Source organism: Gambusia affinis, linkage group LG09 (assembly GCF_019740435.1).
Source record: "Gambusia affinis linkage group LG09, SWU_Gaff_1.0, whole genome shotgun sequence".
NCBI classification, from domain to species: Eukaryota; Metazoa; Chordata; class Actinopteri; order Cyprinodontiformes; family Poeciliidae; genus Gambusia; species Gambusia affinis.
Window position 1 is genome coordinate 24844983 of NC_057876.1, and position 18592 is coordinate 24863574.

Below are 18592 nucleotides of genomic sequence, written 5' to 3' on the forward strand. Positions count from 1 at the left end.
CTGAGTTCTGTCTTTTAGTTTACACTTCTTTTTCTCCCTTTTCCCTCTCACTCTTTACAAGAGTCTGAGATCAGGAGCTGGCATCACTTTGCATGAGCTTATTTTACTGGAAGCCAATAAAGTTCAGGTTGCACCCAAAGAGGTGAAGCAGAAGGACAAAAAACATGTTTCTGTCACAAAAATCAACCTAATGAAGAAGTGACTTTATATTTTATCGACTGATATTGACATACTTCAGCAGTGAATGCTCAAAATGTATTTGTTTTTCTTTCTAGCCTAATGAGACACATGCTTCAGCAGTGCAGACATCTCCAAGACATAGAGACAATGGTGATGTTGATAATCAGATTCCTTATGTGTTGCATTGTGGTGCATCAGGCTTCATAGAGAAATAAGTGGATGGTTATAGATTATTTAAATGCAATCAGCAGCCAAGTCTCTATTTAGATTTTATTATCTGCATGAGACAGATGATTCATATCATCCAGCTCAGACGCCAGTGCAGCCAAAATGCTTTTAGTCGCATGGCACAATTTCTTATGCAAATGCACTTTCTGTAATCTGACAGTAGCTGGTTGTGAGCTGTAGCTATGAGATGAATATCTAACTGCTGGTTTATCACCTCATTTTCCAAAATGTATATATATGTCCATCTGTTAGATTTCTACAAATATATTTTAAAAGCATGCAATTGCAACACACATGGAAGTTTATTCGGTTTTCTGAAAAGAGCAGGGTAGCTTTTTCTTTTTGTTTCATCTTCACACCTTCATCTCAGCTGCCAAGCTGATCTGGCTCTGAGAGGACAAAGATCAGGTTTTTCTTTACAAACATTGGTCATGCAGGTTTTGTTTTGTTTCTTTTGTGCATGTCTTACATTCCCTCTGAGAGGAGCCTTAACCATATTCCAGATGTGTATAGAAAAACACAAAACAAACCTTCTTTCCCACTTGACTGCACAAATTAAGAAAGATTTTCATTGCTTTTAAGCAATTTATTACAAAGTATGTTTGAATTATATATATATATATATATATATATATATATATATATATATATATATATATATATATATATATATATATATTTGAATGGATGTAATTCTGAAGTGCTCCTTGAGTAACGTGTTACTGTGTTACTGCACGGACTAGTAACACTTATTGATTTACTGCACAGAAGGGAGACAAAGACACTCATAAATGTCATCTTTACCATTTGCCTTTAAATTATTGCTTTTCCCTTCAACAAGTCTTGCAACATTAGAGGGCTATTACTACTTGCTTGGTTTTGTAATTACAAACTCAGATCTGCTGCACAAAACAAATCTCTCACTTTCTAATCAGGATTTCTATTAGTTATTTTGTATTTTTCTGCCTGACAGCTATTAGTTTTTATTTGAAGAAAGTAATATAAACTGCCACCAAATTGAATAAGTGTTGGCTAAATACTCATTTCTTGTACATAAAATTTATGTTTTAGTTTATTTAGTTTAGTTGAGAAATTAATTGAGTTTTTAAGAGTTTTAAATATTTCTCTAAAGTTTGGTTCAAGTAAATATCCACAATTTTAAATGTATATTCCCTAAGAAATATTGGTTTGCCTTAAAACCAACGTGACTTATATTACATTGCAAAATGCGTGTTTGTTACATTGAGAATAATATAAATGCATGCTGTGTACTCTATATGTCAAAAACTTAAGTTGTTGTTGTTCAAGTCAGTTTATTTTTCCAAATTGCTGTCGCATCAGTGCTTGAAAAAGAGTCACATTCTTCTTTTTATTTTTAGATGGATTTGGCGAAAATGAGATTGTGACTCAGAGTGAGAGGAGGAGGCTTCTGCTGCTTGTTAGTTGAGGTCATTTTTTGCTATCTGTCAGGGATAAATCGTAGGTGGGACAATGAATTGGCCTTGAGCTATCTCTCCTTCCATCATTCAGCAGACATCACTGATCAAATTTTTGACAAATCTTGACAGAGTATTATTTGTCATTGGGTTGAACTGTTACTCTTAAACTACTGTTTGGCCTAAAGGAGGAGATAATTTTGTCACATATAACATGACAAAATGTCTCATGTTGTTATTACATTTAGACTCTTGTACTAAATTTACATTCATGTGCAACCAATTAAATTAAGTTGTTCAACCATACATTGTAGATACAGTTTAGTTTTTATTTTATTAGTTTCCTGAAAAAAAAAATAAATAAACAAATAGTTGGATGTAGTTAAAAGACACACTGAGAGGATAGCATAGATCAGATCTGTTCAAACCATAAAATATGTTGGCTGGAGAAGTGAGTAGGAGATGAAGATTGGACAGATGCCAGGAAGAAACTGAGACTAATGAGCCAGAGACGGGTTAGGGTTCAACAGTTTATGATGAGGGAGTGAACTTTTCTTTCACCTTTACTTTTTCTTGACCTGTACAGATTTTGCTTTTATCTTATAATACCTCTGGATAGACACAAGGTCGTTCACTTAATTTTTAAGTAAGAAAGATGTTTTCTCATGACTTTTGTGACTCTTAACAACAGACCTTCAAAGGAAAGCTACAAGAATGTAATCAAGTAAAAATACTAAAACTAAGGATTCAAACCAGGATCTATATGAAGAAGTTTTTAAGTTGTTCCTCATCACTAAAATCTCCTCTTGCCCCGCATTGCTTAATCAGTATTCTCTTAGCCTGTTTGGCATAGGGCTAAATGTAAAGTACTCTTTTTTTTTCAAAGTCTAACACAATGTGCCACCTGATGTTCAGGTAAAGCGGAACTAAAACTGAAGGAGAAACCGCACTGACTTTGATCTGCAAAAGGTGTCAAAGTTCCTGCTGAGAATAAAACAGGGGAAATGTTAATAAGGTGCTTTTAAATGCATGTAAATATGCTAATGAGCAATGCTATCTTTCATTTAAGACCGGAGGGAAGTTTAGGGTGATTATAATTACATGTCTAATTAGACATCTTCTTATTAGAGAAACTTTATAACTTTTAATACTGCTTCTACTGTTTAGGAAATCTTCTAGCAAGAACCTGTGAAATGTATTTAACTGAATAATCAAATAATCAAACCATTAAGTGCGACACCAGCAACCATAGTTCAAGGTGTGAAAAGGTTTACTGGAAATTTTGTTGAACATACAAAACTTCTGTGGAAGCCAGCTCTTTTCCAAGGCTTTTTGGTTTCAATATTTGAATGAGAAATTAAATAAAATATGTAGGCTGCATAAGATTTATATTTCTTCTGTTAATATATGTACACTATGCTGTAAAAAAATGCTGTTCTCTATTTACTTTTTGTGACAATGTTTCATGTCAAAAAAAAGTTGTAAGATTTTAAATATTAGCAAATCTGTTTAAGTCCATGGCATGACTTTTCATAATCCAGTTTAAATCTGGACTTTGACTAGGCAACTTCACACGTTTTATGAGCTTTGAAGAACTTAAATAAAAATGTGTTGAGAAAACTGAATATGTTGTTTTATTACTTGTGGTCATAAATGAACCAAACATAAAAGGTCAACTATGTTACTTTGTAAAATACACAAGTTTCCCTTTTTGAACTGAATTCGGAAAATTAATCAAAAATTTTTATTGATTTATCTGCTTCATCTAAGTGTTGTTTTCTGGACACTGACTAAAAGCAGCCTGCTGGCCAAATGAGAACAAAATTACAAAAAGTTGCATTTTGTTGTAGTCCAACAAAAATCATACATTTCTTGTGCACTCAAGGTTTGTCTTTAAATGAAAGTTAAAGTTTGCCTCTTTACACGTGCACAGGTCATTTCAATCAGAAGCGCGTCAGCAGGGACAGCCTCGGCCAAATGGATCGTGTTAGTTAAATGTAGTGTGTCGGTGACGGAGACTGCGAGAACGAGTGAGCGCTTCCGTTACTTCAGGGCTGAAGAAAGGAGGAGGGACTTGACCGGAGCGGTTTAATGTCCACTGTGAGTTCACACAAAGCGAAACGGCGTCAACTCCTCCGCAGCAGACTGTCCGGACACAATCCGCGTTCCTTTAAAAACCTTCGACGTTCCCCCAACTCTCTGCAGGGGTTTCTGCACTCCTCTTTTTACAGTGTCCCTGTCTCCAGAGTCCCAACCAGCAGTGCGCTCTTTAGCTCGCCGGCTTTTTGCGCACGGACGCGTCTCCAAATTCCGCCACTGGTCTTTGCTGCGCTCCTTCCACTCAGCTGAGCAGTCCCGACCGTCAACTACAGCCAGAGGTTTCCTTCTTTTTTTGCTCTCTCCATTACTTATTTGTTGTTTTACTGAAGAGCAGCGGGGTTTTGGCTCATGGGTATTTAGTGTCGTGACATGCTTTCAGGACCCGGCGCCTTCACAGAGAAATGGTGAGTGAACTCCACTTCTTTCTGCCAGGCATTTCTGTGCCCGCTGCCAGTTTGTTTATATTCTGCGTAAGGGTGAACTCTTCAGATAAGCTGTCGCTCACACACTAAAGAACGCGTTGCCTCCACCTGTCATGTGCAACCACTTTTAGAGTGTCGGAATTCCCAAATGAGTGAACATATTAGGAATACAGATAATTAGATTTTTTTTTAAAAAAAAAATATATCTCTGTGTTTCAGCATGTCTAATTCAGGAGTTTATAATCCATAAATATTTTTCTTCATTCAGAATGATTTAGTGGATAATCCCCTATAACGTTGAATGGTGTTTGTTGCCAAGTTTCATTTCACTTTCACTGTAAAATGCACCAAAACAATTTAAATCTAAATGCACGTTTTCCATACATTTGACCCCTGCACACCCAGGCGGATTTGTAGCTACCCATTTAAATCGATCAGTGATCCATTGATAAGGAGAGCTGTGGATACATGCAGGGAGTGAACTGTCACATGCTTCTTGCCTGTTGAAGCAGGAGGCTGTGCGGGGACACCAAATCCTGTAAGTTGAACAGCTAGTATTTCCAATTCTGTTAAATTTTTGAATAATGGATTGTTTAATGTGTAGTTCATTTGGCTGGAATTGTATTACAAATTTGATCATCACAGGTTATAGTAGAACATTCTTCATTTATCAAATTTTGATTGTCATGCTGACTGGAAATGACCAGTGTTTGAATGAAAATAGATGATTTGGGCTGTGGAGGTCATTCAGTTTTAAATATTTTTTTTTCACATTAGAGGGAATTTTATGTTTCAGAAATTGAGTAGGAGGTTCTGTGATTTTATATTTTGAATTCATCACTGTTACAACAGTTTTGCCTTCTCTGTGCGCAAATGTTTTCACAATGACTTGGGCTAAGGCCTGTGATTGCGATCTATTATGCAATATTTATGGTCTAATCACTTTTTCCATCGATCAAAGGTTGAGGTACAATGTGTCGTTTCATTGGCTCAGATGTTGATTGGAGGATCACAGTTTTATAATTTACAGTTTACAGTCTGGAGCTTGCCCTCAACAACTCTTCTAGATGAGCTGGAAAGCAGCCAAACTGCAATTTTACACACAAATGACTCCAGGTGTTAGTACAGGCCAGGTTTTTATGTGATACTGTTGAGCAAAGGAAATTTGCCACTTTTTACTTTTCTTTTTGTGGAGAGAGATCTGCAATAACTGCATCTGATTGTGAAAGTCCCTTAGACACAGTTCAATAAAGAACCGCTGTGGTTCGGTTCTCAGATGTGACTGTGATTGTATTCACTATTGTAACTATTCTTTGCTGTGGCATTTGTGAATTACTAATGGCATACCGGAACCATGAGCCTCCTATATTTATTCCTCATCTATAACAGTTTTTGTTTTATATATAATGGCAATTAAATAAATCAAAAATAGACATCAAATATATTCTAGAAAATAGCAAAAAAGTAAAATTTTACCCAGATCTATTTTTGACAGCCTATAAAGATTAAGTGAAATATTGTGCTCTGGAAAATCTTTGAGGCATTTTGTCGTAATTTTTGTGTTTTATGCTTTGTGGTGAACTGTGAGCTGAGATATTGGTAAGATTTTATATTGCATCCACCTTTGAATTCCTGCTGGGTAATTCTAAGCAGTGATGGAAAGTACAGTGCTGTGTATAATGGCTGTCTGTTTCTGTGGGGATGGTGCCAAAGGGTCACATTCAGAAAACAAACAAATGCATCTCCAGTGGCAAAATCTTTGTTGGCTTGTTTTTGGTTAGGTAATGTTTGTGATTTGTGATTACTAGTAAACCTAAGCTTGTTGAAAATATAGAAGGAGTTATAGTTGGAATAAGACTGTCATTTTTTTTCATGAACCATTCTTTATGTATAAATTTTTTTTCTGTGATTGAAGGCTTTCTCAGGTTGTCCACAAGAGGGCATATAATTGTATATAAACTGCATTTCTAAGCAGGAACTTTGTGGAAATAATCTGTGCTTTGAATGAGCAAGCGTTTAGGCACCCACTGAATGTCTGGAACAGGAGATCCAAGGATTTCTCAAACATGCATGAATCAAAGCAACACACCAGGTCTGTTTTTGATGAGGGAACAACATTAAAATATAATATCAAGCTCAAAAAAGTCTTTGCCCCCTTCGGTCCTGTCAGAGGATGATTGCTGAACCTGAAATCTAGCAACTGACATGTTTTATTACAATGTGGACACCATTGGTTCTTCAGTGGTGGTTGAGGATATTCTTCAAGCTCAAAGTCTTCATTGACAAAGTCAACAATACTGCATTGCTTTCATGGCCCTAAACAGTAGTTACAACTCAGACTTACCCTACTTATCTACAACAAATGGTAAATTATATAACATGGTGGCAGGTTTTGCCAAGATTGTGTCTGTTAAAATGACAAGTGACATGTGGATTAAAATATTTCAGTTAATTATTTTGGCCCTATTCATGTAATGCATATTTATACATATAAGGTGGAATAAGGTGTTATTCCACCTTATTTTGATTCATCTGCAAAGTAAATAAATTAATTTCAATTAGGGGAAAGCTCTAAAGAGCTGTAGTATGTGTGTGTATGTGTGTATTTGATAATGAAAAAATGTTGAGAGTGCATATCAGCATTCAGGCTGCATATCAGTCTGAATGCTGATATGCAATTTTTCTTATCTTATTTATGTCAACATGCGAGATTTAAGTTGGAGTGATTTGCTCTTTATACTAAAATGCACATTGTCTGTCTGGAACCAGTATGCAGCAACAGGATTCAACCAGGATGCGTTACCATGTTGTTGTATAGAACTGTCAATATAGGAAGCAAAAAGAGGACTTTTGATGCTAAGTGGTTTGGTAACACACTGTCTGGTACACATTGTACAGAACAACAAGAAACTTTGATTGCAGGGCAGAAAGTCCAGAATGTCAGTTAATGTGCTGACACTCAGTAGTTGTCATTACATACAGGAAGGGGCAGAATTACTTGGCATGCAGGGTGGATGATGTAAATATGAAGCTGGCAAGGCTGGAGGGAGACACAACAACACTGCAGATGGTGACTGATGGTGGTGGACTTTATGCAATGATGCTCCTACTATGTTTTCATAATTACTTTACATTGCAGCTATGGAAGACATTTGTGATGCTGTTTATGATAAATATTTTATTACACGCACTATACCAACCCAGTATTTGATTTGCGTGATTTATCAAGTACCGCCATCTTTTGCTTAGTCGTCTACAAGCTTCTGGCATCAGTCTGACTGAAAGTTTTGCCACTTTTCTTGGCAGAATTTGAGTTAATTTTCTTTGTTAGGTTTTCTGACACAAACCTTAACACATTTTAAATGGGGTAGGGCTTTGGGAAGGTTATTCCAGAAGCTTAGGGTGCATTTATTGTATCAATTTCAAAACCACTTTAGGTGTGTTTGAAGATCATTATGCTGGTCAAAGTTTCAACCATCTAGCTGTTGATTTTAGTAAAGTTTGTAAAGATAAGTCTTCCTACTTTATTAGGTAATGCTTTGTGTGTCAAGTTTTAGTATATTTATCAGTAAAACAAACCCATAGCAAACCCAAACCAGCTAGGATTAGTTTTCTCAGATTTCAAACTCTCACCTTGAATCATTGGAACATTGGCCTTCTCATTGTGGCTAAATCACTAAGTTTTTCTTATCTAAGCAGAAACATTTCTTCCAAGGCGCAGTTCCACATAAGAATGGCTTTTAAACCCAAAGTACTTTTCCCAGAACTGAGGAGGAAATGCAGCTGGCAATAGTTTTTTTTATGAAAAACCCTGGTATTAAGGTGTCCTCGTGGTGGAGACCATCGTAAAAGCAGGTATTATTTTGTATCTCTGCCGATTACTTGTTCACTTTTGTATTAAATCAACTCCTCTTCTGCTTGGCCTTCTGTGAATTGACCACCTGTGTCTGCAGTCACAATTTCTTATATAATAAGAGTCTTGTTTAACATAAACTTGTTTTTGGTTTTTAGATATGCTGCTTCCTTTCCTTATCGGTCTCTTTTTAAGGACTTTTAGACTATAAAGCAGGTTTTCAGTAGGGATAAATTAATAGTTTGTTATTTTTCTGATAGTTTTTTTGGGGTTGATTTGACAGAGTTGCGACCAGCACAGCAGTAATGGTAACAGAAGAAGAGTCTGTCTCATTATACAAAATACTTTTTTTTGTATACAGGTTTAACGGCATGCATTTAAAGTGCTAGTAGTATATTAATAGTAGTTATTTCTTGTGTTGAAAATTGGCGTTTTGAGCAATATTATTTTCACATCAAGCCCCTCCTGGAACATTTCTCCTGTAACTCAGTTTTTTGGAGTGCATGGATAAAAAACTTTATTTGATGTTCTTAGATGTTTGCAGGAATGGGTAGGTTGAAATGTCATCACAAAAGACTGATAAAAGTAGTCTTGATTCCAGTTCTTTTATTGTTCAGTTTGACAGTGAGTTTATGTTTGTTGTCTCCAGTGTGGGTGGGTGGCACTGTTTCTGTCTCTTTCACGGTTTCATTTTAAACTCTGCCACAAACTTTCAAGTCAAGGAGACATCTTGTTTTGCCAAATTATTGAGGAAAAATCCTCTGGTGAAAAGGAAAATGCCTTTTTGTTATTAGATTTTGACAACTCATTTTATAATAATTTTCTGCTGTGGAGGGTGAGGCCCAGGGTTTAAATGAACAAAGGTTGTGTTCTGTTGCTGAATTATCAATCATTTTCGGTGCCAATCATTCTGTGACAAACATGACTCACCCACATCCATATCGGTTCCTGCAGTCTTAGCTTGAGCTTGAACTACATTTTTGTAGATAGATTTCAAGATTTTGCTTTGTTATTGTTGGTTTTAACAGTGATAGGAGTTTGTCCCATAATCGGTGTGTTGCTAGTTTGAATCCCTGCTCCCTCTGTCTCAGTTGTTGTGTCTTTGGCAGACACTTCACAGGCCTAGTCTGCTGGTGGGGGTCAGAGGGCCCGGTGGCGCCGGTACATGCCAACCTCATCCTGATTTGAGGCAGGGATCTGTCAGACTGTCCCAGGACAGCTGTGGCTACCATCCAGTAGCTTTCTACTTGCAGTATATGAATATGTGAATGACTGAATGTACTGTGAAGCACTTTGGAATCCTCTGGACATGAAAAAGTTATACAAGTACAGCCCATTTATCATTTCTTGTTGCTTATTTAGCTCCAAAATGGAGATATAAATAATTTGGGGCTTGCATTTTAAATGCATCATGGAGTAAATGCACTGATATGAGGCAGGGGTCAGTTGCTTATTCTGGTGGAAACACATAAATAATTGACTATCTGCACAGGATCAATAGTCACTTTCGTTACTTCCCACATGCCAATGTCTTAACTGCCATTCTATGTTTCTGTGACATTTCTCTATAACACATCTGGCACTACATCTGCTGTGTCCCAAGGAGCTACTCTGGTTAATCAACTGTATTAAATTCACAATCAACTGCAGTGTCTGCACTTTGACAAAATGCATTTTCAGCAACTGCCAGAATGTAATTGGCACGACCTATAGAGGTGACTCTACAAGAATATGGAGGGGATGGGAGTTTTGTGATCAGAAATTTGAGCAATTTGTCTATAGCTCCTATCAGGTATAAGTTTATGAAATTCAGGGTTCTCTTAAATGCACATTCTGAGGGCTTAAGGTGAAAATTCAACAAAATCTCCACCTTAAACTATTGGCATTCTGCACTTCAAGATCCGTAGAAATTATTAACACAATCTAAACTAACAACTTTACACTTTATTTTGATGAGTCAAAGTCAAATGGTGCTATGAACAAAAATGCAATATAAGATAAAGATGATTACTAACAGAATGAAGCCTATAAGTGTATTGACATTTAAAGTCCAATCTAAAAAAAACAACATCTTAGTGCTTCCATAGAAAATACACTTTGGTCCTCAGTAGGTGCAATTGATTTTAAATCCATGTGAGAGCAGAATATACCTTATTCTTACCTGTTTTTGCAAAACAGTGGCTTAAAAGATTTTATTAAGGGTATTTTTTTTTTGAAGTGACAACCCAATATTAAATTGTTCAAAAATAAAAGGTAACATTTCAAATGATTTAAGTTTTTTTTTTTTTTTTTTTTCCCTGCCAATCATGTACAATTATAGAGAATGAGAAATATATGTTTTTATCTTGTTTTTAGACAAAATAAAGAAGGGAAATTAAGCAAAAAAAAGTTGGAATGAATTTAGTAGAAGTTTAGTTTCTGTGTTGACTGCTCTTCTTGAAATCTGATAGAATAGAGAAGATTGGTTCCACAGTAGCAAATGTAGCATAAAATCCTTTCTGTGCCATTGTCTGAGTGACCATTATTATCGCACCAATCGCCAAGAGCGCGGTTATTTCCCAGAGCAGTGAAAGGTGGATGCTCATGGCAAAACAATAATGTGTCTCACCAGGGAGCAAGGAGGCTGCAGAGACATTCCTATTAGACCTAGCAGTCCGGGTTTTGGAGTCTGTCAGAAGCATTGCAGATATGAGAGAAATGAGACCAATCTAGGCTCCAATGCAACCTATGAATGGATTGATTCTACTCTCCAGGCTGTTCGGTTTCCTTTTTGTGGAAAATTCAAAGATTTGTGCCATACTTCTATTGTCATTTGTCTTTTTAATGATGTGATGATGAACATGCATCATTCTAACAGCAAACTTCTAGCAGTAGTGAAAAAGTTGTGTAAGGATATTCACTGAAACTTAAATAAAATATGATTAATACTTATGAGAAATTACGAATGCATACAAGCCATATAATTTATATCAACATGAGCAAGACAGCTGGAATTTTTCTTCCTATTGCACATCATTTGTTTAATTTGATTAAATTGCTGGAAAAACTGTTTTTCCTCATTAAGCTAGTCCTTGTAGTTATGATTATCTTTGCCTATAATGCACTGACAGTGTACTTATACTCTTATCAACCATTTATCATTTTGCTGTAGAGAAACGCATCATGAAAGCAGCTAAAGGCATAAGAAATGTAGAACACTTAAAATACCAGAAAAGTTTGTCAAGCGTACTTAATTAACAGGATTTTATTGAAATATAGAATGGATTTATAATAGTTTAGTTTTTCTTGGAAATATTTCTGCAGAATATTTCAAGATTTCAACAAATATTTAGAGTAAAATGTCATTACCTGCAAATATAAAAGACAATCCTGACTTTTTCTTAAAAATCACCCAAGTCATTGAGTTTTACTGTTTGTTTTTGTAATTAAAAAGTGCCATATGAAATGGGATATGAATTTAATTTAAGCACTTAAGTCTTTTAAAAGAGTAACACTCTACATAACAAAAAAATCCATGTCCATGATACAACAATAATGTAAAGGTTAAAACAACAGTGAAAGCCAATGAGTATTAAAGTGTTTCAGTTGTGGTTCATAAACAGTCTGGGCGTTTTACTAACACTGTGTTTACACTAACAGTTTTCCAGATTCTCGAAGGAATTCAAGATGAGCATTGCAGTTGCAACGAAGAAGACTTTACATGGTCTTTTGGCCAGTGACTCCCTGGTTCCACTGGCCAAAATCATAATTTAATCAAACCGGACTGATCAACAAGCACCAATGCAGTCTCCTTCTGAGTAGTTTGCTTTGGAATAATCATACCATTAATGTAAAGCTTGCTCAGCATTGGCATCAGGGGGATGTAAGACAATTTGCATGCACAATAAGTAAAAGACGTTTGGAGGACAGTCATGTAACAGGAAGAAAACCAGAACAGCCACCTCTAAGAAAAACCTCAAAGGCAGACTGAATTTTGTAAAAGGTACAAAGACTGGTAGAAAACTGGTACAAATTAATTTTTAACATAAAATCCTTAATCTGATTGTTTGGTACATCTGAAAATGTATAGACTTTTCATGAACACTAACATGAAACATTTGATTAAAAGATTACAAAAGTGACAGAAGAAGTTTTTAGTAGAAACATAAAAAGATCAAAATGCTAAAAATAGTAAACACAATATGTGCAATACATCACTTTACCCCAACTAAAACATTTAAGATGTACTACATGGTGCACAGTAGTGAGTGGAACACTTGGCCAGATTCCCACGATCACCAAATTGTTACATGCCTGAATATCTCTGATGAGTTTTTGAGAAGTTAAATAACCACTTCCTCTTTCTATCATCTTCTTGAATCAATAGCTTGAATATGTTATGCTTGATGAAAAGATTAAAACTCCCTGGAGCCACTGGCCAAAATCAAAACTTAATCAAACCGAGAACATCATTTAAACGTGTCATTTGAGGATTTGTAAATGTGTTGAATTGATTTTGCCAAGATTTAGCTTGAGATAGTAGTGGTAATCTTCTGTTTAGCGTAACAAACACATTCACTACAGCTTCAAATGCAGAGGATGCGATTTGCATGTTGTTGAGCAGAGTCGAAATGTTAAACTCTCTCCCTGGTCCTCTGTTGTCTGTGCTGGAGCAGTTGAATAGGGGTAATTAGCTCTATTCAATGGCTGTCAGATTGGCCTCTGAATGGAGCCTCAATGAGCCACACTCAATGTCTGGTATAACAAATCTGAATCAAAGCTCCCCAACATAATGTATTAGAAAAAAAAAACTGCAGAAAATTAAGATGGATTTTTTTTTTTCTTTTTTTATGTAGCTCCTTTTCAAGGCATAACTGGGACTTTAAGTCATAGAAATATGAACAGAACATGTCAGAAAACCTTTATGTCCCGTGCAGAGCCACTTACAGCCATTGTATGTTCTTTGGAGCACTCTGGATGAAATGTGTGAGCCACTACAAAACACTTCAAAAGTTGCATGTAAGCTGCGACAGACACTTTTATAAACATACCTCCAGACATATTTTTATAAATGTTTTCGTAACTAATGTATACAGATGGGACTTAAATGGCCCAGGCATAAATGACAAAAGTAATATATCTTATGCTCTAATACTTGCAACATGTAAACACAATTATCAAGTAGTCCAGCTTTATGCCGGAACATCTGTTCCAACGCATGAATGATCTGGGTTATAACTGCTTGACTTATTGTCAGAAGTGAAATGGAAGAATGCAGATGTTCACTGTAGAAAGCTCTCATTCATAGTTTTATTGGGCATGTAGCTGAACTGAAAGAAATATGCAAAACATATACCATTAAAATATAATATAGAATAGGCTCGTTTGGAACTTGGTATTTGTTGGCTGTTATTTTTAAGGTATCATATGCAGTGCTGTCAAAAAGGTATTTGTCGTCTTACAATTTTTTTCCTTTTGTCACAACATTTTTTCAGGTCATTTAACAAATCGTGATCAGTCAATGGTTATGAAAAACCAAGGACAGTTTTCAAATGATGAATACACTTAATACGGGAGAAAAGCTACCAAACCAATTAATTTCTTTTTCTGCAGTTAGTGGCAATAGCAGCTATGTAGCCTTTGCATTGCAGATATGTTTTAATTTAGTCATGGTATTTAAGTTTAGACTTTGATTAGGCCAGCTCAAAACCTTAATTTTTCTTGGCTTTGGGTTTGTCTTGCTGAATATTCCGAGTACATGTGATTTTAAAGTCATTAACTAAAGGTCTGACATTCAGCCTCAAGATTCTCTGGTACAGATCAGAACTCACTTTATCAACTTTCCAGACCATTTCACTACTCTCATGTTTGATAGGGAGTACGCTGTATAATGTGTTTAATGCCAGATATTACAGAATGCAAACCTTCTGAAAGGTTTGCATCCTTTTTTATTACAAGTGGAAACTAGGGTTTGGATTTTAAATAATTCATTACATAGATTTTAAGATATTAAAAATCTTATCAGAATTAATTGCATATTTTTACATGCAAAAGGTCAGAGTGGACCATTTGTGTGTTTCTGGTATGCCTATAAACTTGACACACAAGTAAGTGACAAATGCAAACAACAGCGATGGATGACATAGTTGCTTCCCTCGGCCCACCAAGGGTTGAATTTGTCTTCAAAAAACAACCTGGAATGATTCTGGAAATGACTTGTCCTGTGCAAAGGTATTCAAGGCTAAATTATTATCACAATGCACAACTTGTTCCAGCGGCAAAATGTCCCCAATGCTAATGTCAGAATCCAAACGTTCAGATTTATTTTTTTCAAATAAGTTGATGAAAGCTAAATGTGTATAATAGCACTTTGTATAGTGCTTGGTATAGCATCTAAAAGGGTCTTTTAATTGAGAATGCTTATTGTGTCAATATGTTTTTAGAGTTCCACCACTAGCAAAAATATGGCCAGTACCATTTCACAAAATCCTTTGAAAGTAAAATAAAAAAAATATAAGAGTACGAGGGACATGCCTGGAGTTGTTGGTTCAATGACAAATAATATTGAAAAGGAGAAAACCAGGAGAGCCTGTGAAAAATACAGAACATGTATGTCACTCAGGCATTCAGAGAGAAAAAAAGCAACAAGAAGCATTGATTTAAAGCTAAAAATGTTTGGAAAACCTACAGAAGGCATCAGAATTCATTGAATGGCAAAGAAAAGAAACATAAATGTAAGAGCAAATGAAATACAAACTTATAAAAAGCAGACACAGAGGACAGTGATGACAGGGAGCATTAAAGTAGAAGTAAACCAGCGTATACTTTTAATTTTAGTAATCTGAAGCACTTTTAGTTAAATATTTTGTTTAAATATTATGTTTATAGATTGTTAGTTTTCCAATTACTAGCAAACTTGTCATATATTTAATATGTATTTGAATATCTAATATATGAAAAGTATGCTATACAAATATGTTTTCTATATCATGGACACATGACAGTTTTTTTGTTCCAAATAAGTTTAAGATCTTGTCTCCTGGGAAACTACATCTTGAACAAATGTCCTTTTAAGTGACATTTGTGTAGAGATGCAAGCAATCAAAGCATTAACCTTAAGAACTGGTGTAACTTGTTTAAGACATTAGGAAATGCATAAATGCTGTTGCAGGTCTGTTGTTTTAGAGAAGTACTCTGAGTTTGATAGTTTGCACATTCTGTCCTCAGAAGCCAAGCAGCAGTTGCAAAGTTCATGCCAAATAATTTATGTGTGCTAAAGAATTATGGCAGCTGTGAGAGTCCAGTTCAAAATGGGAATACAATCTGAAACACAGAGTAACACATTTAATCCTGGAATTAAATGTGACTGAAAGTAAAAGCTGTGTTGGTTGGGTTTATGCTACGCAGTTAAGGCTGTGCTGTCAGATGCAGGGAAAACAAAATAAAAAATTGCATACAAGACTGATGCTCTAAGCATGGTTCAGACATGGAGTCAGAGCATAAAAATGCAAAAAGCATGATAGAGTTTTTTTTCCAGTGTGTGCCTCCTAATGCCTCTGTTAAAGGCTTAAATGCTAATCCCTGTTTCAACTTTTTAAAAATTTCTTCTGACAAGTTCAATTTCAAATCCAGTCAATGTGGGCGGATCTGTTGCTTTATCCAAAATGACACCATATGTAAAATGGTATTTTAAAATGGTATTAGAGTCGCTCCATCCCTTCAAAAAAAATATCAGGAGGAAAAACCTTCAGATTAATTCAAGTTTAATTTAACTATTTAGATACAAAATATGTTTAACTGTAAGCTGAGGAAAAATGTACATTTAGTAAGTCTGCAAAATGTACCAAACATCCATTAAATTACCAAATGCCAGTCATTAATATCTTGCCTGCCAGTCATATATTTGGATGAAAGCCTAATTGCCTGGATGCTTCTGCCTGATTAAGATAAAAGTGGCCAAGGTTTTAAGGACAGTGTTCCAAGTTCCTGAATGACAAATCAAGAATGACATTTTGTATCACATCCCAAGTCTGATGCTTCTGATAAACAGCTTCCTCCACAATTTGAAGCCAAATACTATCGCAGTAATTTTGTATGTTTGGGTTTGGATTAAATTTAGGTTTTACACCAAGGGCTTAGCCAAACTGTGATTGAAAATCCTGGTATATATGTGTTTTTTACTTTAACCTTCCAAGGCTGAGATGTTTTAGTTCAGTTTGCTCTTTAATCTTCTTATTTCCAGTGGTATTAAAACCTATCCAGCCATTACAAAACATTAAAATTAATAAAATAATTCACTTGTCATTAGCAAACTACAAATATTACCTTCTTTGTTAAAAACAAAAAGAAGAATATAAATACAGGTGTTTTGAGGAGTACAATTAACTTGTTTTATGTAAATCTGTGCCACAGAATTTCTTCATATTTAATGCAAATATGGCTTTCATGAGTTATTTTTGAAATATTTATGTATGCATAATTTATTTGTGCATGTTTCTATCTGGATGATCATATATCTGGATCATCATATATCTCGCTATGTACCATCTTATTTGGTACATAGAAATAGGATCCTGATGCTTATGCTGCAGTGTAGATCTCACTGGAACCACTTTACATGGGACTCAAAATGCAGAGCTGATTCAATGATCCTCACAGACAGAGATTGCTCTGCAAAGAGATAAAAATAATCTGGTGTCCTCCAGTCATCAGTGGGTGGAAAAGGATCAAATTCTTCCGCCTGAAAACATTAAGTATAGATTCATATGTTTTAGTTGTTTATTTCTGGGAATTGTAATAATTGTGGCATATAACTAACAAAATCACAAAATTCAGATACTTAAATGTTTGGCTTTTGAATTATTGACTCATGCTGATCTCCAGACTCCTTGTAAATCTCACTAGAACTTTTAAACTTTGTTTTACCAGCTTCTCAAGGCCACTGATTTTTCTTTAATGATAGACATTTTTTTTTACCAAACTTTTTGCTTCCACTCAACTTTCCTTGAACTTGCTGTTACCCAACCAACTGACATCCATCTTCTTTCAAGGAAGACTTTCATGGCTTACCATCCAAAGAGTTTTTGAAAGGTCAAAATGACTCAAACTGTTCAACAACTATAAAATATAGTGCCATATTTATTTTCGATTTAAAATGATCTCCATCATGTAATGGCTTTTTTAACAAAATAGATTGACTTTGATATGCACTCTTCTTTTCTGTTCTTGTTAAGGTGTTAATCTAGCTGTTTGCTCCATTTCGATGTTGCTCCAGATAAATGCATAAACCAAGTTCCCTAAATGTGAAAAAGCAAATATAGTTCCTCATTATTTATGCATGCATTCAGGCTTCAGGCTGATGGAGCCTGCCTTCACCTCCAATAACACTCAGACACCTTTTTAAACTGAAACACACAACTATATTTTGCTATGTGTTTGTTTCTTTCGTGCTCTAAACATTCTGCATTGATATGTTATCTTCAAATGTAATTTTCAAATGCTTTGCCTTAATATTGTGGAGTTTCTCTAGTTCCATTTTATTCATGCATTTCTTTTTTTATTGTTCAAGTTGAGCTGATTAAAAAAACATGATTTGTCCTTTACAGCAATTCCTGCGAAAATGTCAGCTGAAAACTCAGCATTTTAAAAAACCATTGGAAGGGTGTAGGTGGAGTAAACCTCTGTAATGTTGTTCTGGAAACCCATATTTTCTTTCTTTGTGCTTTTTAAACCATTTTAATTTTATTTGAAGTAATGCAAGAACCTTGCCTACATTGCCAAATCCAGCATATTCCTTAATAAAGAATGAAACTGACCAACTTTGGTTTGATATGTCCAGCCTCCCTGTTATCTTCTCGATACCTTACTCACTCTGTGTTTCTCTCTCATTGCCAAAATGGACTGCAAATATGTCTTAACATGTAGAACATATTTTCTTTTACATAACTTCTTGCACTTTTTGTGTGTCTCCTAACTTCATGTTATACACTTTCCTATACTAACTATAAATTTGTCTTATTTCAGTAACAGCAGCTACATCAAAGGATCTTGTTACAACCTTGTAGGACTCAGTATGATGCATTCAGAAAGTAGACACAGATCTGACTTGTGAATTACTGACAACCAGGTCAGCAGTCAGGGTAGATTAAGCTGAAAATTGAATGACTTATCTGTGTACCGCTGTTGTTTTTGTAGTAAAAACTATCAGAGCTGGAAATGTAAGCTGCTGTAAGAGATATATGCATGGAAACTTGTTTCTGAATGACAAAATGATTCTAAAAGTTGGATTTGGAAGATTTGTCTTTTCCATACATCTGTAAAAAATATTTTGGCGTTTTTGCTGTTCCACATGTTTGTATCCATAAATTTGATCAAGTGAGAAGCAGAATAAATAT

At 35.3% G+C, this 18592-nt stretch overlaps 1 protein-coding gene across 3 annotated transcripts in view; it reads left to right on the plus strand.

Moving 5' to 3' along the window:
- Positions 1–3974: 3974 nt before the first annotated feature.
- The window catches only part of htr4 (5-hydroxytryptamine receptor 4), a 137438-nt gene continuing 122820 nt past the window's right edge, over positions 3975–18592 (plus strand). For 2 of the 3 annotated variants that reach the window (XM_044127247.1, XM_044127245.1), the window contains exon 1: positions 3975–4348. The gene's annotated coding sequence lies outside the window, so the exon portion shown is untranslated. The remainder of the gene's footprint in view (positions 4349–18592) is intronic. The other variant, XM_044127246.1, reaches the window with a different exon arrangement.